The sequence below is a fragment of the Sus scrofa genome, chromosome 1 (assembly GCF_054392235.1).
Source record: "Sus scrofa isolate SSC_HxYL_T2T_F1_AM1 chromosome 1, Sscrofa_HxYL_maternal_Yorkshire_Landrace_v2.0, whole genome shotgun sequence".
Taxonomy (NCBI): Eukaryota; Metazoa; Chordata; class Mammalia; order Artiodactyla; family Suidae; genus Sus; species Sus scrofa.
The window spans coordinates 150282431-150308211 of record NC_139383.1 but is presented as its reverse complement, the minus strand read 5'-3'; positions in this window follow the sequence as shown (position 1 = coordinate 150308211).

Genomic DNA, 25781 nt, shown 5'->3' with positions numbered 1-25781 from the left:
TGAATATTTTTGTATTATCCCATAGGTTCTAAGACTTAGGGGGCTTTTTGTTTTGCTTTTGAGGAGGGGAGATGTGGCCCATTTTCTCTTTGTTCGGATTAGGTAAAACTTTTGACATCTTAAGTTTGTTGTTTTTTTTTTTTTTTTTTTTTCTTTTTCTGCATTTTAGGGCCGCACCTGAGTCATCTGGAAGTTCCCAGGCTAGGGGTCGAATCACAGCTGCAGCTGCCGGCCTACGCCACAGCCACAGCAACACCAGATCCAAGCCATGTCTGTGACCTACACCACAGCTCATGGCAATGCCAGATCCTTAACCCACTGAGCATGGCAAGGGATCAAACCCACCTCTTCATGGATATTAGATTCTTAAACTGCTGAGCCACAAAGGGAAGTCCATGTTTATTGACTTAATCTGCTGTGACCTCCAGCCTTCTGAGCCCATCTACCAGGTTCTTATTTTTCTGATATTACAATAATCCATTTGATAATTTCCATTTGCTACTTTTTTATGACTTCTACTTCTTGGCTGACAAAATCTTATTTCTTAATTGGTTTCAAGATAATCTGTAATTGCTTGTTGAAGCCTTTTCATGATGGCTGCTTGAAAATCCTCACCATGTAACTCCAACTCATTTCATTGCTAACATCAATTGATTGGCTTCTGATTCAAGTTGTGATTTTTCTGCTTCTGGGAAATACAAATGATTTTCAGTTGGATCCTGGTATTTGGGAAATTATACTGTGAGAGTGTGCACCCTATCTAATCCTTATTTACAGGTGGTCCTATTCTTGAGGGTTAGCTCACAGGTCATGGCCTATTTTTGTGGCCATGGTCCAAATGCTAGTTTATTTTTTTATTATGATTTTTATTTTTTCCATTATAGTTGTTTTACAGTGTTCTGTCAGTTTTTACTGTACAGCAAAGTGATGCAGTCATACATACACATACATTCTTTTTCTCACATTATCCTCCATCATGTTCTATCACAAGCCACTAGACATAGTTCCCTGTGCTATACAGCACAATCCCATTGCTTATCCACTCCAAATGCAATAATTTGTATGTATTAACCCCAGATTCCCAGTCCATCCCACTCCCTCCCCCTCACAATGCTAGTTTAATTTTCAGAGCCCTCGTAGTGCTATTACAGTTGACTAAGTTTATGTGTCTGTAGCAACCACTGGTTCCTGCTGGTGCTTCCTCTGGGGACAGAGGGGACAGGCTAGATTGCCTTGTGCCTTTGCTCTGCAGAAAAGAGCAGCCTTCCCAGGCCACTTGCTTTGGTGGGATTCTCCTTGTAGGTGCTGCTTGCCACCCAGTGTCTCTGAGCAGGAAATGGGGTCTGGCCCAGGGAGATAAAGAAATTTCTTGGTCCAGGTGTGATAGGTTCTTCTGTGCCAGTCCTCCTGTCCACCCGGGCTCTCTCTGTGGGAAGAGGAGTCTCAGGCTTTCCCCTGGGTCAGAGAGGCTCCTGGCCAGACATCTGTAGCAGGACCCCTCCCCTCTTCCCAGTACTTCCTGGCTAGCTGCCCAGGGTCTGCCCGTGGGAAAGGGGAGTCTCCAGTGCAACAGGGAGAAAATAAGCTTCCCTTGGCTGATTACTGTTAGCAGGACCATTGACCCTCTGGCCCATGCCACTGGGCTCACCTTATGTTTGGTCTGGATTCCCTTCAATCCAGGAGAGGAATGAGTCTGTGTGAGTGCTTTTCCCTTCCTGGGCTGGTGGTAGGAAAGAGCCAGATGTGCTCTTCCTTCTCCTGGGTTGGGACGTATGAGGCCCGGTGACCTTGTTTTCCCTCTGGTTTCTAACCAGTTCACCTTTCTCTTTCCACTTTACAGAGTTCTCCTTTGGCTGCCTCTTGCATTTCTCTAGATTTTGGTTGTACATGGTGTGCAGATGGAGGGAGAAATGTATTTACACCACCTTGTCCTAATTGGGCTTCTGAATATTGTTTTTCAACCTTAAGTTGATTTTATCTGTAGGGTTTTAGCTTCTCAGTTTTGACCATGAATAAATGTTTGACTGACTCATAATATATGTTTGCATATATTGAAATATTGGTCTTCTATTTTAGTTTGTAGATTTGCTGATTTATGTCGATTGAATTTTTTTTAATATTGAAGCAGCCTTGCTGATATCTTTGTGGCTTAAAATCAGGGTAATTCTGGTATCATTAAATGATTTTGGAAATTGTCTCTCCTATTGAATTTTCCAGGAGAGATGATGTAAGCTTGCTATGATTTTTTCCTTAAAAGTTCAAGTTTTCCAGTAAAACATGGAATTTTCTTTGTTGGAAGGTTTTTAATGGCAAATTACAGTTTTTTAAACAGATATAACACTATTCATGTTATCAATTTAAATGTGAGTGAGCATTGGCAGTTTGCATCTTGCTAGTAACTGGCCTGTATCATCTAAGTTGTTGAATTCATGAACATATAGATATTGGTAGGAGCCTCTGTTTATTCCTTCAGTGGCTCTGGGGTCTCTTGCAACAAGCCTCTTCCAGTCCTCATATGGGTAATTTGTGTCTTCTCTCCATTTTTTTTCTTGGCTATAATTTATCAATTTTTTCTTTTTTCCTTTATTGGCCGCCCCACAGCATATGGAGTTCATAGGCCAGGGATCAGATCTGAGCAGCAGTTGTGATCTAAGCCACACCTGTGGCAACACCAGACCCTTAACCCACTGGTGCATGGGAATCAAATCTGCCTCCCAGCAGTCCAGAGATGTCGCCCACCCCATTGCGCCACAGCAGGAACTCCTAGATTTTATCAATTTTATTGACCTTTTTGTTTTTCAAAGAATTGTTTTATTTCCTCTATTGTTTTCCTATTTTAAATTTTATTGATTTATGATTTTGTCCTTTTTTCCCCTTTTGCTTATTTTAAGCTTAATTTACTCATCTTTCTCTAGTGATTCAAGGTGGTTCAAGATCTTTCTTTTTTCTAATATAATATGTTTAACATTCATTATATATTTCCCTGTAACCATTGCATTAGCCACATTCCACACATTTTGGTATGTTCTATTTTCATTATTGTTCAATTCAAAATGCTTCATTATTTCCCTTACTACTTCTGCTTCAACCCATGTGGTATTTTAGCATGTTATCTAATTTTCAGATACTAGAGCATTTCCAGAGTCTTCTGTTACTGACTTGCAGTTTAATTCCATGTAATTTCCACTTATTTAAATTAACTTTTGTTTTATGGCTCAAAATATGTTCACTTTTAGTGAATATTCCATGTTCACTTGAAAAGAATGTATATCCTATTGTTTGTAGATAAAGTGCCAGTTAGGTCAAATTGGTTGATAGTGTTCATTAGGTTTTTTATATTTTTGCTGATACTCTGTCTATGTTGTCTTGGCTGTGTCTGTGGAATGCTTAAGTTCCTAGCCAGGGATCAAACCTGCACCACAGCAGTAACCAGAGCCACAGCAGTGACAATGTTGGATCTTTAACCCACTGTGCCACTAGGAAACTCCTCTGTCTACTTGTTTTTTTCAATTACTGGAAGAGGCATGTTAAAGTTTCCCTGTATAACTGTGCTTTGTTTATCTCTTCTTTGTCTGTCAGTTTCTGCTCCATGTCTTGGGAAGCTATGCTGTTGAATTGTTATGTGGGATTTTCTTTTTCTTTTTCTTTTTGGTGAATTACCATTGTTAGGACTATTATGAATCAACTCCTTTATTATTGTGTCATTTACCTCCTTATCCTTGGTAATACTCCTAGTTCTCAAGTCTACTTTTTTATTAATACACTCACTCAAGCTTTTGCTTGTGCCAATTTCTTTTTCTTCTTTTTCTGGGCATCAAATTACATGAGCATCAGATATTTTGACATTGATTTTGACATGTGCATTTGTTTTTCTCTCAAAATTTTCTATCTCTTCTTCAGATTAGTTAATTTCCATTCAACTAATATAAAGTTAAATGTCTCTTCTCTGTTATCTATTGTCTATATAGATCCTATACAGTGAATTTGTTGTCATAGATACTGTAGTTCTCATTTCTGAGTTTTTCATTTGTTTCTTTTATAAAGTTTCTGTTTCTCTGCTGAAAACTTCACTCTTGTCAATCATTTCAAGTGTTCATTTTTATTTTATAGAGTTTGGGGCGTTCTCTGGGGGTCTAATGGTTAGGATTCAGTGCTTTCACCAGTGTGGCATGGGTTCAATCCTGGTCTGGGAACTGAGATCCCACTTCAAGCTGATGCATGCTGGGGCCAAACTAAAAGAAAAAGAAAAAAGAAATTTTGGAGTATAGCTTTCTTTACTTTTTCCAGTTCTGAAAATCTCCCATCCTTTTACTTTTAACTTTACTATATCTTCATGTTGAAAGGCTACTTGTTATAAGCATTATATAATATGTCATTTTAAAATTAATCTAAGAGCTGCATTATTTTATTTGGGGTATTCAGTATATTTTCATGTAATGTAATCATGGATATACTTGAAGTCTTGTCTGTCAGCTTACTGTCTATTTCTATTTGATCCCCTGTGGTGTAAATTCCTTTCTCCATTTTATTACTTTCATTCAAATTAATAAAATATTTGTATTACTTTATTTTCCCAGTCAACATGTTTGATTTACATTTTTACAATTCTTTTTCATTCTCCTTATCATCTACTACAGAAAGATATATAAAATAAAGATATCCATTTTATTGATTTATCACAAAGTGAGTGCTCATGTAAACACTTCCCTGGTCATGAAGGGGACTATTTCCACCACCTAGAAGCCACCATCATGTCCTCTTTGAATTACCTGAACCCGTTTCTTCTGAAAGTTAACTGTTATACTGAATTTACAGTAAGGATGTCTTTGTTTTCCTTTAGAGTTTTAGCACCTAAGAATGCATTCCTAAACACTATAATGTTGGCTGTGTGTTCAACTTCATATGCTCTTTTTTTTTCCACTATTTTTTTTTTTGATCAAAATTAAGTTTGTAAAATGTATACTCCCAGATGGTGGAATTTTTATCTTTTCCATTATGGATGGTTTACAGTGTTCTATCAATTTTCTACTGTACATCAGGGTGACCCAGTCACAAATACACATATATATTCCTTTTTTTCACATTATCATGCTCCACCAAAAGTGATTAGATATAGTTTTTAGTGCTATACAGCAGGATCTCATTGCTTATCCATTCCAAAGGCAATAGTTTGCATCTATTAACACCAAATTTCCAGTCCATCCCACTTCCTCCTCCCTACCCTGGCAACCATAAGTCTATTCTCCATGTCCATAATTATCTTTTCTGTGGAAAGTTTCATTTGTGCTGTATATTATAATTCAGATATAAGCGATATCATATGATATTTGTCTTGCTCTTTGTTTTTTTGTTTGTTTGTTTATTTGTTTTTTGTCTTTTTAGGGCCATACCCACAGCATTTGGAGGTTCCCAGGCTAGGGTTTGAATCGGAGTTATATGTATATATAAAAAACACAGCCACGGCAACACAGGATCTGAGCCATGTCTGCAACCTACACCATAGCTCACAGCAAAACTGGATCCTTAATTCACTGAACAAGGCCAGGGATCGAACCCAAGTCTTCATGGATACTAGTCAGGTTCATTAACCACCAAGCCATGATGGAATCTCCTGTCTTTCTCTTTCTGACTAACTTCACTCAGTATGAGCGTTTCTAGTTCCATCCATGTTGCTGCAAATGGCATTATTCTTTTTTATGGCTGAGTAGTATTCCATTGTGTATATATACCACGAATTTTTTCTCCCCACTGTACAGCATGGGGATCAAGTTATTCTCACATGTATACATTTTTCCCCCACACTTTGCTCCTGATCCCTCCACTCCCTCCCTCTCCCATCGGGCAGCCACAAGTATATTTTCCAAGTCCATGATTTTCTTTTCTGTGGAGATGTTCATTTGTGCTGCATATTAGATTCCAGTTATAAGTGATATCATATGGTATTTGTTTTTGTCTTTCTGACTTACTTCACTCAGGATGAGAGTCTCTAGTTCCATCCATGTTGCTGCAAATGGCATTATGTCATTCTTTTTTATGGCTGAGTAGTATTCCGTTGTGTATATATACCACTTCTTACCAATCTTATCATCTCTTGATGGACATTTGGGTTGTTTCCATGTCCTGGCTATTGTGAATAGGGCTGCAATGAACATGCGGGTGCATGTGTCTCTTTTAAGTAGAGTTTTGTCCGGATAGATGCCCAAGAGTGGTATTGCAGGGTCATATGGAAGTTCTATGTATAGATTTCTAAGGTATCTCCAAACTGTTCTCCATAGGGGTTGTACCAGTTTACATTCCCACCAACAGTGCAAGAGGGTTCCCTTTTCTCCAAACTCCTCCAGCACTTGTTATTTGTGGACTTATTAAGGATGGCCATTCTGACTGGTGTGAGGTGGTATCTCATGGTAGTTTTGATTTGCATTTCTCTTATAATCAGCGATGTTGAGCATTTTTTCATGTGTTTGCTGGCCATCTGTATATCTTCCTTGGAGAACAGTCTATTCAGGTCTTTTGCCCATTTTTCCATTGGTTGATTGGCTTTTTTGCTATTGGGTTGTATAAGTTGCTTATATATTCTAGAGATTAAGCCCTTGTCCGTTGCATCATTTGAAACTATTTTCTCCCATTCTGTAAGTTGTCTTTTTGTTTTCTTTTTGGTTTCCTTTGCTGTGCAAAAGCTTTTCAGTTTGATGAGGTCCCATGGGTTTATTTTTGCTCTAATTTCTATTGCTTTGGGAGACTGACCTGAGAAAATATTCATGATGTTGATGTCAGAGAGAATTTTGCCTCTGTTCTCATCTAGGAGTTTGATGGTGTCCTGTTTTATATTTAAGCCTTTCAGCCATTTTGACTTTATTTTTGTGCATGGTGTGAGGGTGTGTTCTAGTCTCATTGCTTTGCATGCAGCTGTCCAGGTTTCCCAGCAATGCTTGCTGAATAGACTTTCTTTTTCCCGTTTTATGTTCTTGCCTCCGTTGTCAAAGATTAATTGACTATAAGTGTCAGGGTTTATTTCTGGGTTCTCTATTCTGTTCAATTGGTCTGTCTGTCTGTTTTGATACCAGTACCACACTGTTTTGATGACTGTGGCTTTGTAGTATTTCTTGAAGTCTGGGAAATTTATGCCTCCTGCTTGGTTTTTCTTTCTCAGGATTGCTTTGGCGATTCTGGGTCTTTTGTGGTTCCATATGAATTTTTGGATTGATTGTTCTAGTTCTGTGAAAAATATCATGGGTAATTTGATAGGGATTGCATTGAATCTGTAGATTGCTTTGGGTAGTATGGCCATTTTTACAATATTGGTTTTTCCAATCCAAGGACATGGAATATTTTTCCATTTCTTTACATCTTCTTTGATTTCTTTGATTAAAGTTTTATAGTTCTGGGTATATAAGTCCTTTACCTCCTTGGTCAGGCGTATTCCGAGGTATTTGATTTTTTGAGGTACAATTTTAAAAGGTATTGTATTTTTGTATTCCTTTTTTAATATTTCATTGCTGGTATACAGAAATGCAACTGACTTCTGAATGTTAATCTTATATCCTGCTACTTTGCTGAATTTATTAATCAGTTCAAGTAGTTTTGGGGTTGAGTCCTTAGGGTTTTCTATGTATAGTATCATGTCATCTGCATACAGTGACAGTTTTATCTCTTCTCTTCCTATCTGGATGCCTTTTATTTCTTTTTTTTGTCTAATTGCTGTGGCTAGAACTTCCAAAACTATGTTGAAGAGCAGTGGTGAGAATGGGTATCCCTTTCTTGTTCCAGATTTGAGTGAGAAGGCTTTCAGTTTTTCCCCATTGAGGATTATATTTGCTGTGGGTTTGTCGTAAATGGCTTTGATTATGTTCAGGAATGTTCCCTCTATACCCACTTTGGCGAGGGTCTTGATCATGAATGGATGTTGGACTTTGTCAAATGCTTTTTCTGCATCTATTGAGATGATCATATGATTTTTGACTTTTTTTTGTTAATGTGGAGTATGATGTTGATTGATTTGCATATGTTGAACCATCCTTGTGAACCTGGGATGAACCCTACCTGGTCATGGTCTATGATTTTTTTGATATGTTGTTGGATTTGGTTGGCTAAGATTTTGTTGAGAATTTTTGCATCTATATTCATCAAAGATATTGGCCAATAGTTTTCTTTTTTGGTGGTATCTTTGTCTGGTTTTGGAATTAGGGTGATGTTGGCATCATAGCATGTCTTTGAGAGTATTCCTTCTTCAACCTTTTGAAAGAGTTTAAGGAGGATGGGCACCAGATCCTCTTTATATGTTTGATAGAATTCGCCTGTGAAGCCATCTGGTCCTGGACTTTTATTTGTAGGGAGTGTTTTTATGACATCTTCAATTTCATTTCTAGTGATCGGTCTGTTCAGTTGGTCTGTTTCTTCTTGATTCAGATTTGGAAGGCTGTAAGATTCTATAAAATTGTCCATTTCTTCCAGATTGTCAAATTTGTTGGCATATAGTTGTTCATAGTATTCTCTTATGTTTTTTTGTATTTCTGCTGTATCCATTGTGATTTCTCCTTTTTCGTTTATAATTTTGGTTATTTGAGTTCTTTCTCTCCTCTTTTTAGTGAGTCTGGCCAGGAGTTTGTCAATTTTGTTTACCTTTTCAAAGAACCAGCTCTTAGTTTTATTAATTTTCTCTATTGTTTTTTGAATCTCTATTTTATTGATTTCTTCTTTCATCTTTACAATTTCCTTCCTTCTGCTGACTTTAGGTCTTTTTTGTTCTTCTTTTTCTAATTCGTTTAGGTGGAGGGTTAAAGTTGTCAATTTGAGATCTTTCTTCTTTTTTGAGAAAGGCCTGGATTGCTATAAATTTTCCTCTGAACACTGCTTTTGCAGCATCCCATAGATTTTGAGAGGTTGTGTCTTCATTATCATTTGTTTCAAGGTATTTTTTAATTTCCTTCTTGACTTCCTCATTGACCCATTGGTTTTTTAGTAGCATGTTGTTTAGTCTCCATGTAGTAGGCTTTTTCTCTTTCCTTTTCCCGTGGTTGATTTCTAGTTTCATGGCGTTGTGGTCAGAAAACATACTTGAAATAATTTCTATGCTCCTAAATTTGTTGAGGTTAGCTTTGTGTCCCAATATGTGGTCGATTCTTGAGAATGTTCCATGTGCACTTGAGAAGAATGTGTATTCTGATTTTTTCGGATGTAGTGTCCTGAAGATATCAATTAAGTCTAACTTTTCTATTGTTTCCTTTAGGATCTCTGCTGCTTTATTGGTTTTCTTTCTAGAGGATCTGTCCATTGGTGCGAGTGGGGTATTAAAGTCTCCTACTCTGATTGTATTCCCATCAATTTCTCCCTTTATGACTGCTAATATTTGTTGTATGTATCTGGGTGCTCCTGTATTTGGGGCATATATGTTGATGATAGTAACATTCTCTCCTTGGATGGATCCCTTAATCATTAAATAGTGTCCTTTGTCTTTCTTTATGTCATGTTTTAAAATCTATTTTGTCTGATATAAGTATTGCAACTCCTGCTTTCCTGTCATGTCTATTGGCATGAAATATTTTTTCCCACCCCTTCACTTTCAATATATATGTATCCTTTGTCCTAAGGTGAGTTTCTTGTAGGCAGCAGATTGAAGGTTTTTGCCTTTTTATCCACTCAGCCACTCTGTGTCTTTTGATTGGAGCATTCAGTCCATTGACATTTAAGGTGATAATTGATAGATGATTATTTATTGCCATTTTGAACCTCGTTCCAGTTGATTCTATGGTTCTCCATTCTTCCTTTCTTTTTTTGGTTGGATGGTCTCCAGTTATTATCTGCTTGAGTGTTTTTTGTTTTTTTGGTTTTTTTTTTTCATTTTTTTGCAAATGCAATGTTTGGTTTTGGCTTGTGGTTGCCCTGTTTTTTAAGTATGCTAACTCCTTCCTATAATTGTGTGTTTTAGCCTGATGGTCCTGTAGGTTCAAACACTTCATTACTATATTAAAATTAAGAAGAGAAACAAACAAACAAAAAAAGGGTCTATTTATTTCCTAACATCCCTTGCCCACATTTTACGATTTTGATGACCCTTTTTTTTCTTTTTAATTTTATTTTGTTTAAACATTTTATTGTTGTTTAAACATGTTCATGATTAAATCTGTATGCTGGCTTATTTGAGTGACTGCTCTCTGATTGTGGTTTTCTCAATCCTAGTTCTTCCTCTTCTTTTTTTTTTTTTCTTTTTCCTCCCTTTCTTTCCTCCCTTTCTTTTTGGTCTAGAGAAGCCCTTTCAGTATTTCTTTTAGCCTGGATTTTATATTGCTATATTCTTTTAGCTTTTGTTTGTTAGAAAAAATTTTATTTCTCCTTCTATTTTAAATGATATTCTTGCTGGATAGAGTATTCTAGGTTGCATATTTTTTCCTTTTAGCACTTTAAATATCTCTTGCCATTCCCTCCTAGCCTGTATTGTTTCTGTAGAGAAATCAGCTGATAACCTTATGGGGGTTCCCTTATAGGTAACAAGGCTTTTCTCTTGTTGCCTTTAGGATCCTCTTTATCACTAACTTTTGCTATTTTTATTATAATATGTCTTGGTGTGGGTCTATTTGGGTTCAACTTGTTTGGGGCCCTCTGTGCTTCCTGTATCTTGAACTCAGTATGCTTTAGATTTGGGAAGTTCCCAGCGATAATTTCTTCAAATATATTTTCCATCCCCTAATCTTTTTCTACTCCTCCTGGAATTCCTATTATGCATAGATTGGCCCACTTTATATTATCCCATAGGTCTCTTATATTGCTTTCATGTTTCTTCATTTGGTTTTCTGTCTGCTGACCTGATTGGGTGATTTCCATTATTCTATCTTCCACATCACTGATTCCTTCTTCTGCATCATTCATTCTGGTTTTTACAGCCCTTAGTTCAGTTTGTATCTCTGCAAATGAATTTTCCAGTTTTTCTTGGCTCCTCCTTATATTTTCTAGTTCTTTTCTGAGGGTGTCTGCATTACTGTTCATATCTTCTCTTAATTCCTTCAGTATTTTCACTATCTCTTTTGAACTCCAGGTCTGTCAGACTGCAGAGATCTGTTTCATTGTTGACTGCTTTAAGTGAGTTCTGTTGGTTTAACTGGGGGTGGTTTCTCAGCTTCTTCATCTTGCTTGTTGTTTTCTTTTTCCTGGTGGAGTTGTACTCTCCGTGGCTGGGCAGTGTTTGCCTTGTCACTGCCATGGAATGTTTCCTGAGGGCTGGCATTATTGTATACCACATATTTTTAATCCAATCATCTGTTGATGGACATTTAGGTTTTTTCCCTGTCTTGTCTATTATGAATAGGGTTGCAGTGAACATGTGGGTGCATGTGTCTTTTTCAAGGAAAGTGTGTCTGGATATATGCTCAAGAGTGGGATTGCTAGGTCATATGGTAGTACTATGTATACTTTTCTAAGGTACCTCCATACTATTCTCCATAGTGGTTGTACCAATTTACATTCCCACTAAGAGCAGAGGAGGGTTCCCTTTTCTCCACACCCTCTCCAGCATTTGTTACTTGTGGACTTATTAATGATGGCCGCTCTGACAGGTGTGAGGTGGTACCTCATAGTAGTTTTGATTTACATTTCTCTAAAAATCAGTGATGTTGAGCATTTTTTCATTTGCCTGTTGGTCATCTGTATATCTTCTTTGGAGAAATGTCTGTTCAGGTCTTTTGCCCATTTTTCCATTAGGTTGTTGGCTTTTTTGTTAAGTTGTATAAGTTGTTTATATATTTTAGAGATTAAGCCCTTGTCAGTTGCATCATTTGATACTATTTTTCTCCCATTCTGTAATTTGTGTTTTTGTTTTTTTTATGGTTTCCTTTGTTGTGCAAAAGCTTGTCAGTTTGATTAGGTCCCATTGGTTTATTTTTGATTTTATTTCTGTTGCTTTGGGAGACTGACCTGAGAAAATATTTGTAAGGTTGATGTCAGATAATGTTTTGCCTATGTTCTCCTCTAGGAGTTTGATGGTGTCTTGTCTTATATTTAAGTCTCTAAGCCATTTTGAGTTTATTTTTGTGCATGTTGTGAGGGCATGCTCTAGTTTCATTGATTTACATATGGCTGTCCAGGTGTCCCAGCAATACTTGCTGAAGTGACTGTCTTTTCCCCATTTTATATTCTTGCCTCCTTTGTGGAAGATTAATTGACCCTAGGTGTCTTGGTTTATTTCTGGTTTCTCTATTCTGTTCCATTGATCTGTATGTCTGTTTTGGTACCAGTACCATGCTGTCTTGATGACCATGGCTTTGTAATATTGCCTGAAGTCTGGGAGAGTTATGCCTCCTGCTTGGTTTTTGTTCCTCAGAATTGCTTTGGCAATTCTAGGTCTTTTGTTGTTCCATATGAATTTTTGGATTGTTTGTTCTAGTTCTGTGAAAAATTTCATGGGTAATTTGATAGGGATTGCATTGAATCTGTAAATTGTTTTGGGTAGTATGCCATTTTTAGGATATTAATTTTTCCAACCCAGGAGCATGGAACATCTTTCCATTTCTTTGAATCCTCTTTAATTTCCTTGATTAATGTTTTATAGTTCTCAGTATATAAGTCTTTTACCTCCTTGGTCAGGTTTATTTCCAGGTATTTGTTTTTTCGGGTGCAAATTTAAAAGGTATTGTATTTTTGTATTCCTTTTCTAATATTTCATTGTTAGCACACAGAAATGAGACTAATTCCTGAATGTTAATCTTATATCTTGCTACTTTACTGAATTTTTTGATCAGTTCAAGTAGTTTTGGGGTTGATTCCTTAGAGTTTTCTATACATAGTATCATGTCATCTGTATAAAGTGACAATTTTACCTTTTCTCTTCCAGTTTGGATACCTTTTATTTCTTTTGTTTGTCTGATTTCTGTGGTTAATATTTCCAATACTATGTTGAATAAAAGTGGTGAGAGTGGGCATCCTTGTCTTTTCCAGATTTTAGTGGGAAGGCTTTCGGCTTTTCTCCACTGATTATTATATTTGCTGTGGTTTTGTTGTAAATAGCTTTAATTATGTTAAGATATGTTCCCTCTATACCCACTTTGGTAAGAGTTTTTATCATGAGTGGATGTTGGACTTTGTCAGATGCTTTTTCTGCATCTATTTAGATGATCATGTGTCTTCTGACTTTTCTTTTGTTAATGTAGTGTATGATGTTGATTGATTTGCATATGTTGAAACATCCTTGTTAACCTGGAATGAACCCCACTTGGTCATGGTATATGATCTTTTTTATACGTTGTTGGGTTCAGTGGCTAAAATTTTGTTGAGAATTTTTGCATCTATATTCATCAAAGATATTGGCCTATAGTTTTCTTTTTTGGTGGTATCTTTGTTTGATTTTTTTATTAGGGTGATGGTGCATCATAGGATGTCTCTGGGAGTATTCCTTCTTCTTCAAACTTTTGGAAAAGTTTAAGGAGGATGGGTATAATTTCCTCTTTGTATGTTTGGTAGAATTCACCTATGAAGCCATCTGGTCCTGAACTTTTATTTGTAGGGAGTGTTTTTATTACATATTCAATTTCATTTCTAGTGATTGGTCTGTTCAGTCGATCTATTTCTTCTGATTCAGTTTTGGCAGGCTGTAAGTCTCTAGCAAATTGTCCACAGCAGATACTGCAGGAATACAAAAAACCATGAGAGAATACTATGAACAACTATATGCCAATAAATTTGACAGCCTACCCCTGGATATTCTATATTTCTATCTGGACCATATCTATATATTGAAATATTCAGAGAAAGATGGGAAAGGGGACATATCATTTTGATGACAGTGATACTTCTGAGAAGGAACGAGAAGTGGCAAAAGCTTTGAAAAAGCTTCAATAGCTATGCTTTAGCTCTTGTTTTTTAAAGATGTTAACTTCTTTTTTTTGGTGTATAGTTGATTTACAATGTTGTGTTAGTTTCTGGCATAAAGTGATTCAGTTATATTATATACATATATATTCTTTTTCATATTCTTTTTCCATTATGGTTAATTATAGGACATTGACTATAATTCCCTGTGCTATACATTTAGGACCTTGTTGGGGTTTTTTTTGTTTGTTTGGTTTTTGTGTGTTTATTTTTTTAATTAAAATATAGTTGATTTGCAGTATTGTGCCAATTTCTGCTACTCAGAAAAGTGATCCAGTGATATATATACATATACACATTCTTTTTCTTATATTATCTTCTATCATGGTCTATCTCAAGATTGGACATAGCCATTTTTCTATATTGACTAAACTGAGTTGTAGTTTCTAGAAAGATAGTAAGCCTAAATGTTACTCTTTGAGAAGAGGTGCTGAGTCTCAGTCACATAGCATATCAAGGCTGTATAGTCCTATGAAAAATCTCAGAACACTGATGCAAGAGAAAGTTTGTTACTTTCTCCATAGGATAGGAAAATCCTGAATTTAATGATGATTTCTAAAGCTCTTTGCCAGGGCATACAGGTGCTGGGTAGATGACTCACATTAGAGAAGTTGTCAGAGAACCTGCGAAGTATGAAGAGGAATGGTAGTTTGCACTTAAGCTGATGTTGGAGGTCCAATAATAAGCTTTAGGGACTAAGTAGGAGAGAACACATTTACTTACAGAAGGAAATAGCTACTCAGCTCCAATCATATCCAGTTTGCCTTTAGGGATGTGGAATCATTGCTGCCTGAATCTAACTCTTCTATCTCTCCATGTTTTGACTGTCATTTCACATAAACAAGGAGCCTTTGATACAGGTTTGGATCCAGCTGGACTTGCCCAGGCATTTCAGTGACAGTAGATCCATTTGCTGGTGGCCTTTGGGAACCACCTCCACACTTGGGTTGTTTTGCCTGGATCAGTTTTCTATCATCCCCTTTGACGTCTTCCTCCAATGGTGAACTTTTGCTGTGCCCCAGGGCTAAGCCCAGTCAAATGCCACACATGGGTGGATTTACCATTCTTTTTTTTCTTCTCACAGCACTTGTTTGGCAAAAATGGAGCTTGCTACCCTGTACCAAGCCTGGGTCTCAGGGCTGAAGAATCAAGCATGAACAGGAAGAACCCTTTAAGCATCTTATGGTTATCAGTTCCTTAAACAGTTTCTCCAGTCATCCCATGATGGGATCAAGGTCAAAGTCCTCAAGAAGAGCTCATGAATAAAATATTCTCTGAATTGTTACCTGTTTCATTCTATTTTCTATAACTTTGTTATTTAAAAGACAGTTTGACTGTACATAAATCCTTTGTCCCACTTGATTTTCTTGAGTGTCTTGAAAATGGTTCATCTGTGTTGCTTGAGCTTTGTCACTTATGAGATGTCTGATGGAAGCTATTTCTTCCCACTTCTATGTTATTCTGTCTTTTTATCCTGGAAGCCATGAGGTTTTTGGTTTTGTGTGTGTGTGTGTGTGTGTGTGTGTGTTTAACTCTTGAGTCTAAAAGTTTTGTTTAGGAATTACTCATTCTGGGTTAGATTTTTCCATGTATGTTGTAGGACTTTTCAATATGTTAATTCAGGCTTCTTTCTTCTTTTATTTCTAAAATGTGCCTTGGATCATAGTTTTAAATGTTGGTTCTCTGCCATAGTGTTGTTTTCATTCAGAGATTATAATTATAAGAATGCTGGATCTCTTGTACCTATTTTCTGTTTCAAGTGTTTCAACTGATCCTTTTGACACTCCTTTTTACAAATCAAATTTTCTTTCTCTTGGATGTTTTCCTGCTTTTTTTTCAGTGCTATTTAGCATATTTTTTATCTATATCTATTCTCCCTGAGTAACTTGTAGGCTAATCTTCATTTCTAATTTGATTATTTTAATTCCATTTTTTTTTTTTTTTTGGCTAGAATTTGCAAAGCTCTTTCCATTTCTTTCATTCTCTTTTTCCAATCTTTTATGTTTTTACTTTCTATATATCTGATTAAATATTTATAAGTCTCTCTAGTTCAGTTTAGAATGTTATGGTAAAGGCTTTTTCTGAGTCTTTGCTGTTTATTGGATTAGGAATGTTCTTCAATTGATCTATGTTTATTCTCATGTGTAGCAGTGTGTTTTATTTATAGATGGCTGTTTTTAATGAGCAGATTGGGAGTTCCCAAGGACTCATAGACTCAAAGGACTCAGAAAATCTGTTGCATTTCTCCTGCCCCCCTTTTTTTGTTGGCTGCACCTGCAGCATGTAGAATTTCCTAGGCCAGGGATCAAACCTGCGTTAGAGCAGTGACAACACTAGATCCTTAATACACTGAGCCACAAGAGGAGAATATATCTGGAGAAAACTATTATTTGAAAATATATATGCATCGCAATGTTCATAGCAGCCCTATTCACAATAGCTAAGACATGGATGCAACCTGAATGTTCATTGACAGAGGGATAGATAAAGAACACGAGGTGCATATATACAATGAAATACTACACAGCCATAAAAAAGAATGAAATAATGCCATTTGCAGCAACATGGATGGACCTAGAGATTATCATACTGAGTGAAGTCAAACAAAAACAAATACCACTTATATGTGGAATATAATAAAAAATGATACAAAACAACTTTTTCATAAGGCAGAAACAAATTCAAAGATTTCAAAACCAATCTTATAATTACCACAGATGGAATTGTCAGCAGCAGGAAGGAATTGGGAGGGTGGGGAAAACATATATACACTACTGTCTAAAATAGATGATTAAGAAGAAGCTACTGTATAGCACAGGAAAATCTATCCAATACATTGTAATAACCTATATGGGAAAAAAGAATGGATGTTTTTATATGTATGACTGATTCACTTTGTTGTATACCTGAAACTGATATAAACAAGCATTCACATAAATCACTTTCATTAGCATAAACTCTGGTCAAACCAGTCTGCCTACAAAAACATACTTATCAGGCAGAATTTTTGTAGGGCTTGGAGTTTATCTCCTAGAAGCTGGTCAAGGGTTTTGTTGGGAACTGCAAAGTTTTAGCAACTCAGGTCTGAGTTAACCCTTGTCTGCATAGGAAGGGCTGGGCTTGAATTTTTGCTTTTCTTCTGTCTTTCAGAATCTTGAATTTCCTTTCCTTGCTTCTTCTGTTCAACATCTAGTACCCAAAGGGCTCATCATCATCTCTCTTTTCAACATCATTTCCTACTTTCCTCCTCAGAATCAATGGATCTTGGAGACTGTTACCTCAAGCCCCACGTACTTTGAAACCTCTTTCCTGAGGTCAGTTCTTTGAAATACTAGGATTCCCCTTCAGGGGGTGATAATTGTTCCATCTTAGGCTTTTTTGTTTCTTCTCTTTTCCACAGAGTTTATTTAGATTCCTCTACTTGCCCCAAATTCTTACAGTGAAAGTATGACTTCCACTGAATTGAATGATTTTTGGTTTATTTGTTTATAAATACTATTTTATATTGTTTCTAACCTTCCAGTTCTGTTAAAGATATGGTATTTTGTGAGTTTTATGTACTTTTCTTGTTAATCTGTGTAGTTATGTGTGAATTCTTTTTTTCTTCTTTCTTATTTTCTTTTCTTTCTTACTTTCAAGTTTTGGAGTGTTTTTGAAGATTGTTGAGAGATTTTGATTAGGTAGATGCCATGATCTCTTTTATTGTTCTTTTCATGGATACACTCCTTTCTTTGTATTTCATATTCTGGCAATATACTCCAACTGGATTAGAAAATTAGGAAAATTAATAGCAAAACTAAGGGATCCCTGGTGGCTCAGCAGGTTAAACAGCTGGCATTGTCACTGCTGTGGCTTGAGTTTCTGCTGTGGTACAGGTTCAGTCCTTAGACTGGGAACTTCTGCATGCCACAGGTACAGCAAAAAAAATTTAAATTCTTTAAATTAAAAAAAAAGTAAAACTAAAAAAATAAACAAAAAAACACAACACTAAAAATGCAGTACCAAAAACATGTACTTATACTCATCTTTCTTATTTCCTGTACCTTCTCTGTCTATAAATATGGATAAAGAAAGACATACATATTTTTATTAAAGTACATATTTTATAAAAATAGAATCTTTCTACATATCCTCTTTTATAATCTGGTTATCATTTATTATATCATATAAACATTTCCTTTCAAAAATATATATGCAAATTATCCTATTAACTGATTATCTTATATAAATACATTTAACACATGAAAAGCATGCTGGGCATTTAAGTTTGATTTATTTTTCTCAATATTTATAAAGGAAAAGTATAGCTCCTTTAAGAGTTCCTGTGTTCTCCTCATATTTTAATCTTTTATTTCTCTATACAATGATACTATATTCAAAATTTCATCTCGAAGTTGTTAATAGGGCTATTAATATGACTTGCTATCCCTATGAGCTCTGTAAGATAACAGTATAGGGCATTAATTGTCACTGCCACTGGACAATATGAATAGCTCCTATTCAGCTTACTCTGCAAACTTTTCCCCTTGACGCCAGCACAAATAGAGGAGAAAAAAAAAGAATTTCTTCTTTAATTCCTGAAATTTAAAGTTGGGATCTTAATAGAGTTTCTGTGAATCTGAGCTTTTACTTCTCAAAGGACTCATATTTCAGAAATTCACTTTTAATCTTTTGGGAAATATTTCAATAAGTACAAATCTTAACCCAAGTAAGAATTTTGCTATTGCACTCAAAATAATTAAAACTCTTTCTTGAGATGTATTCTCAACATCAGGTACTGTTTTCTTTTTTTCCTCTCTCTCTTTCTTTTTTGGCCATGGCATGCAGCAGCTTAATGTAGGATCTCAGTTCCCAGACCAGGAATTGAATGCAGGCCATAGCAGTGAAAGAACAAAGTCCTCTCCACTAGACCACCAGGGAACTCCCAGGTGCTGTTTTCATATAGCTGGATCTGTTGAAAGAAATGGAAATGTACATAAATAAGTATACTTTAGAATTAAATGGAATAACTTCAAATTAGTGCCTATTTTATCTTTCGTAATTCCTTGTTCAGTTTTAAGCTACTAATTGAAAGCTGTATATTCTCTTTCCCTCTTGGCATTACCTTTAATTTATTGACATACATACTTGACAAAATAATCAATGTCTGTATCCTCCCAACTAAGATAAAAGTCTTAGCATAATCTAATGTCTCTACTTTTGCTCTTTTGTGTTATTATCTGACATGTTGTTACCAGATTTATAGTGTGAAACTGAAAAACAAGTCATTTATGCAAAAATAATTTCAGTAGTACCTTTGATTGTTATTTTTTGTACCCTATTTCTTCCTCTTGCTTTTATTTTCCTTCCTGAAATATAGGTTCTGCTCATTTTCACAGTGTGTCTTTTGTAAAAATTCTGAGTTATTGATGATATGTCATCATTTTACTCTTATATTTGAATAAAGTCTGCCTGAATATAAAATTCCACTTTAAAATGACCCTTCTTTCAACACCTTTAAAATATTATTCTTCTATCTTCTTAAGCTTGTTCTTGTTGATGAGAGACCAATGTTAATCTGAATCTTGCTATTTGGAGGTCTTACTCTCTGGTAATGCTTTTGAATTTTTTTGTTTTCCTTCTTATTTTGGTTGTTTTTTACATTTGATTCTAGGAAATTATTAGGTATATAAAATTTCTTTATTGGCATATGACACACATGCATAAAAGTTCACAAAATATAAATGTCCAGCCAGTGATTTAGCACAAAATGTAATACTTTATGTAGCAATTGTATAACATTACCCACAAAAAAAAAAAAAGAAAATTGCCGAAACCCCAGAAGCATCACTTAAGTCAATCACCAGCAAATTAAGAATAAAGAGGATTTACTTCAATTTGATAAAGAACATTTACCAAAAAACCTATAGTAAACATCACACAAATGGTGAAATACTGTATACTTTCCCTCTAGAATGGAAAGAAGGCAAGGAGTCCACTTTCACCACTCTTATTCAACATAGAGCTGGAAGTTCAAGCCAGTGCAATAAAGCAGGAAATGGAAAATAGGAGTACAGATTGGAAAAGAAGAAATAAAACTGCCCCTATTTCAGATGACATGATTGTTAGAGAATTTCACAAAATCTATAAAACAAACAAACCCTTAGAACTTAGAATGACATTCAGCATATCACGGGACACAAGATTAATGTCCCCGAATCAACCATCTATCTATACACTTAACAATGAACATGTGGAAACTAAAATTAAAAACACGATGCCATTTACAATTACTCTAAATTAAATGATGCACTAAGTACACACTTAATAAAGTTTGTACAAGATCTATGATGAAAATGACAAAATGCTGGTGAAAGCTATCAAAGAAAAGACTAAACCTGTGATCAAGAGGATTCGCTGAGTATCTACCAAAATCCTATCACGGTTTTTTTGTGAATATAGACAAGGGGAGGAACAGAAATTTATATGGAAGGAACAGATGCTGGACTAGATAATGCAATCAATAAAGAGGAATAAGGTGAAAGGAATTACTCTACTTGATGTGAAACGATCCTCAATAGTCACAGTGGTCATGACAGTTGGAGAGTGTGGAAAGATGGGCACATAGAGTAATGGAACAAAATACGAAGTAGACCCATACATAAGTTTAATTGATTTCTGACAATAGTGCAAAAGCAATTTAATGAAGGAAGAATAGCTTTTTAACTAATACCAGTAAATCAACTGGATCATAACCAACGAACTAATCATAGTTAAAAAAAACTAACTTCAACTATAACCTCATACCATATGCAAAAAATAGTTCAAAATGGACCATAAACTTAAATTTAAATTTTGAAACTATAAAACTTCGGAAAAAAAATAGAAGTATTTGGGGATTTAGGACCAGGCAGAGTTCTCAGACTTAACCCAAAATTACTATCCAAAAAAGGAAAAATCAATAAATTACTTCTTATAAAAGTTTTTTAAAAAAAACTTTGCTCTGTGAAAACTCATGTGAAGAGAATGAAAAGACAAGATGCAAACTTAAAGATTTGCAAACCACATAACTGACAAAGGAATAGTATCTAGAACATACAAAGGTCCCTTAAAATACAAAATTAAAAGAAACAAAAAACCTAATTAGAAAATGGTCAAGATACATCAAATTTTTTCATCACTGAGAATGTACAGATGGCAAATAAGATGAAAAGATGTTTGACATCATTAGCCATCTGCAAAATGCAAACTTAAACCACAATGTGAAATCACTGCATACACATCTGAACAGCTGAAAGAAAAAGTATGACAGCACCAAATGCTGGCAAGGATGCAGAGAAATTGGATCTCTCCTATGTTGCCAGTGAGAATAGAAAATGATACAGCCACCTGGAAAACAGATTTTCAATTTCTTAGAAAACTAAACATGCAATTGTCATATGAACTAGCAATTGCACTCCTTAGCATCTATCTCAGAGAAATGAAAACTTCTGTTTATATATAAAAAACTTATGGACATCAATGTCAGCAACTTTATTTGGAAATATCAAAAACTAGAATCACAAATAAATGGACAAACTGTTGCACATGCATGGTATGAAATTCTACTAGGGAAATGAAGAAGAATCTGCTGATACAGGCCGACAACTTGAATGAATCTCCAATGAATTATGCTTAGTGAAAAAAAAAAGGCTAATCTCAAAAGATTACACACTATATTTTTCATTCTTGTAACAGTTTTTTACATTAAAAAAAAATTAGAAATGGAGGACAGATTATGGTTGCAAGGATGTAGGGGGAAGGAAGTAGGTGGAGCTATGAAAGGGAAACACAGGGATCATTGTAGTAACAGAACTGCCCAGTAGCTTAACTCTTGAAGTAGATATACCAGCACACACAGGGGATAAAATTGCATAGAACCTAATAAACACACATATATGTGAATGTAAATAAACCCGGGGAAATCTGAATAAGATAGTGAATTACATCAATGTGAATATCTTTAATATTATGATTTAATGCAATTTTGTAAATTGTCACCATTGGTAAAAACTGGACAAAGTGTACAAAGGGCTTCTCAGTATTATTTCTACATTTGCATGTGATTCTGCAGTTATCACAAGAAAAATTTCAACCAAAAAAGTAAAAAAAACAGTAAAATTGGAGCAGACCAGTGAGCCTCTTCTAGCAACAGTGACTTATTCCTAAGCAAAAGAGCTCTACCTTATGATAGTGCTAAAAAGGGACATTGAGTTAGTCATCTCTCAGGATGAGAAATATTTGCTATTTTTCAGTCATGTTACACAGAACCTTGTAGACTAAATACCACACACTGAGCCACACTGAACTTTGGGAAAATGTCATTTCATTCCTATGAGTTAAATGCTAAGGATACACAATTATTTTCTCCCCAGGAGACCGTCTAAACAAGCACCAGCGGGGTGGAATGGTTGGGGGGATACCTTGGTGATGCAGTGGGTTAAGGATCCAGCTTTGTTACTGCTGTGGCTCTTGTCGCTGCTATTGTGCAGGTTTGATATCTGGCCCAGGAAATTCTTCATGCAACTGACAGGACATGGCCAAAAAAAAAAAAAAAAAAAAAAAGAAAGAAAAAGAAAACCACAAACAAACAAAAAACACAAACAAAAACAAGTAAGAAGGCAAGTACATATGGGGCTCATGTGCACTTGAATCTTCCAAAACATAGACCTTGTCCTGTGATGGTCACAGTGGAAGGGGACTTCGTTTCACATCATTTCACATCAGTCCAAAATGATTTTACTAATACAAACAAAACTGAAAGTATGTGGGCACTATTGGGCATATTTTCATATGTTAAACCTCCACATTTTTGTGCCACTCCACTATTTTTTTTTTTTTTTTTTGGTGTGCCAGAGGCATGTGGAAGTTCCTGGGCCAGGGATTGAACCTGAGCCATAGTAGTGACCTGAGCCATAACACTGACAACACTGGATCCTTAACCTCCTTTGCTATCAGGCAACTCCCACAAATGTATTTTGTATTTGGAATTAAGTAAATGATGTGCTGAGGCTGCTCTCTCCAGAACCCTTTAGTAATTCCTTAGGTTTGGTTTGCTCTACACTTGATCTTTAGACTATACAGCCCCCACCACAATTACTGAAGCAACAGATGGAGCTGACTTAGGGGCTGCTATCCAAGCCACAGTTCTCTAAGAGGTCAAGGGGCGGGGGTTGCAATCCTGAATGGGACTGGTCAATCGATTCAGCTACCTCAATGGAAGTCCTAAAAATAGGATTGAGACACACGGAACGTTCTAGAGAATCCATGAAGTGGTAGAAGCCTCAGAAGCCAACCCGCAGAGACCAAAAAAAAAAAAAAAAAAAGAAACAAACAGCAGCAGAAGATGCAGAGCCATAAGGACCAAAATGTTGCAGGAAGGGGAACCCTTTTCAGGACCCAAGAATGGGCTCTCATCTAACACTCAGAAATGGCTTGTCTGAAGAGATACATGCTGACGAAGCAAAAAACTTTACTGGGAAGGGGGACCCCAGTGGAGAGCAGCAGGATAAGGGAACCCAGGAGAACGGCTCTGCCACATGGCTCACAGTCTCTGGTTTTATGGGAATGGGATTAGTTTCCAGGTCATCTCTAGCCAGTCATCCTGCTCAGCCCTTACTTGGTCTGACCCAGGGCCCTTCTTAGTGACATGCATATCTCTCAGCCAAGATGGATTCAAGCACCAAGGGTTCCAGAAGGTTGGTTGTCTCCTCCCTCATTTTGGCCCCTCCCAAATCCTCCTGGGGCAGCACCTTGGTTCCTTATCAGGGCCTCCTGCTGTGAGACCACTCATGCAAACAACTATTACAGTGCTTGGTCAAAGTGGGCAGTTTTGGTCACTGTTCCTCTAACAAAAAGAGTAGAAACTCTTGATTGGTGAACGGAGCCACAAGCCACACCATCAGCAGTGAAAACCACAAAGGGGAGCAGAGGAGCAGCAACCAGTATGGTGCGGTTTCACCCTTGGTTTCCAAAATTGCTATTGAGAAGGGAGTTGCCAATGTCCTTGGTCAGATCCACACAATCTCCTTTTTGGCGCCACTATAGGTCACTTCACCAAACTCTTTGCCTCCATCTACCTTATACTCTGAGAACCTACCATCGATGCAGTTTCCAGACTTATCAATGATGGTTCAGTCTCCTCAAGCGATAATCTCCTGCAAACAGTACCACACTGCCTGCAGTTTCAAGTCCAAAAGCTTAGTGAGTCATATCAGGGTCTCCTCAATGAGCATCAAATTTTGGTAAGTGTAGCAGCCTCCTGCAGCATATGACAAAAATGATTCTGATTTTGCTGGTACGTGAAGCTCAGAAAATGGTATATTTTTATGCAAATGGCATGGTTTGAAAATAGAAAGTATAAAGGGATTTCAAAAAATCTGCCTTCTGCCTTTGGATTCATCTACACACTCTCTCTTCTCTTCTCCCCCTAATTTCTTGTTTATTCTTCCAGATATATTTTACGCTAATATTTTTCAGTATGAATATATATTATTTTCTTTAATTTAATGCAAATATTTACATCCAAAACAGGCTGACCCCAAGTTCATGTGCTTTCTATCTATTCATGATTTCCAACACTCCTCCCTCCAAATAGTTAGGCATATGGAGTGGGTGAACCCCTTTGGCAAAACACTGACTTTCCAGAAAAATTAAAATAAAACAAATACAAATTACAACAGTTGATACAATAAATTAATAACTAAGAGAAGGGAAAACTTAAGACATCCCTTGGTTGGAAAAAAAACCTAAGCAGTCTTTCAAAAATCTAAGCTACATGCAAGCCTGTGATTTACATTTTTTTAATTAGGAAAAATAAGTCTAAATGAATTTAAAGTTTCATACTGAAGCAAACACCCCAGGGTAGAGGTAAAGACTGTGTTCCTTACATTTTCCAACACAAAACACAGCACCTGGCACATAATAGGTGTTCAATGAAAGTTCTGATGAAACCATAAATGCATAAATGAATGAAATCAGAAATATCTGAATGAATGGGAAGGCCCAAGGATTTTGATTTAGGAAAGAGAGAGATCCAACATAGAAATCAAGAAAACTCGGTAGTGCCCAAATAAAGATATTAAATCTGCATTGTAATTTTGACTTTACAGTTTTCCCATCAGTATTAAAAATATTGTACAACACAGGAAATATAGCCAATATTTTATAGAAACTATAAATGGCACAACCTTTAAAAATTGTGAACCACTATGCTGTACACATGAAACTTACATAATATTCCACATCAACTATATCTCAATAAAAAGTAAATAAAATTTGGAGTTCCCTGGTGGCTCAGCACATTAAGGATCCAGCATTGTCACTTGTTGTAACAGGTGGTATTGGTTGTAACAGTAGCCAGAATGGCCACCACTGTGTTACTGTGTTCCCTTTTGTGTTTGGGGGACTGTGGATGGTCTGGTTACTGCTGTGGCATGGGTTTTACCTATGGAACTTAAACATGTCTCAGGAGTGGCATAAAAAATAAATAAATAAAAAGTAAATAAAATTTAAAAATCCTATGGAAAGAATAATAATGAGATTGAAGTTGTGTTTCAATCAAATTGAACCTCCCTTAAAATGTATATAAGAACGTATATGTGATTTGAGAATGGCCACCACTGTGTTACTGTCTCGAGCTGCTTTAGTTAATATTCTTGTACAGCATCCTAAAAGGAAAAGCATAGACCCTGTATCCCTAGTCCCTCTAGCCTGGGATAAGCCAACAAGTCAATGAAGTTCATAATCTCCCCTTCAATGGGGCAGCCCATCCATGGTCCCACAAACACTACAGGGAACACACTTTCACTTTTACAAAACATTAGTGAAGAGTCAAGAATGACGGAAGCCAGCAGTCCTCTATAGAACAGTTCACACTGTGGCGCGGCCCCAGCCTCCCCTGGGGTCCT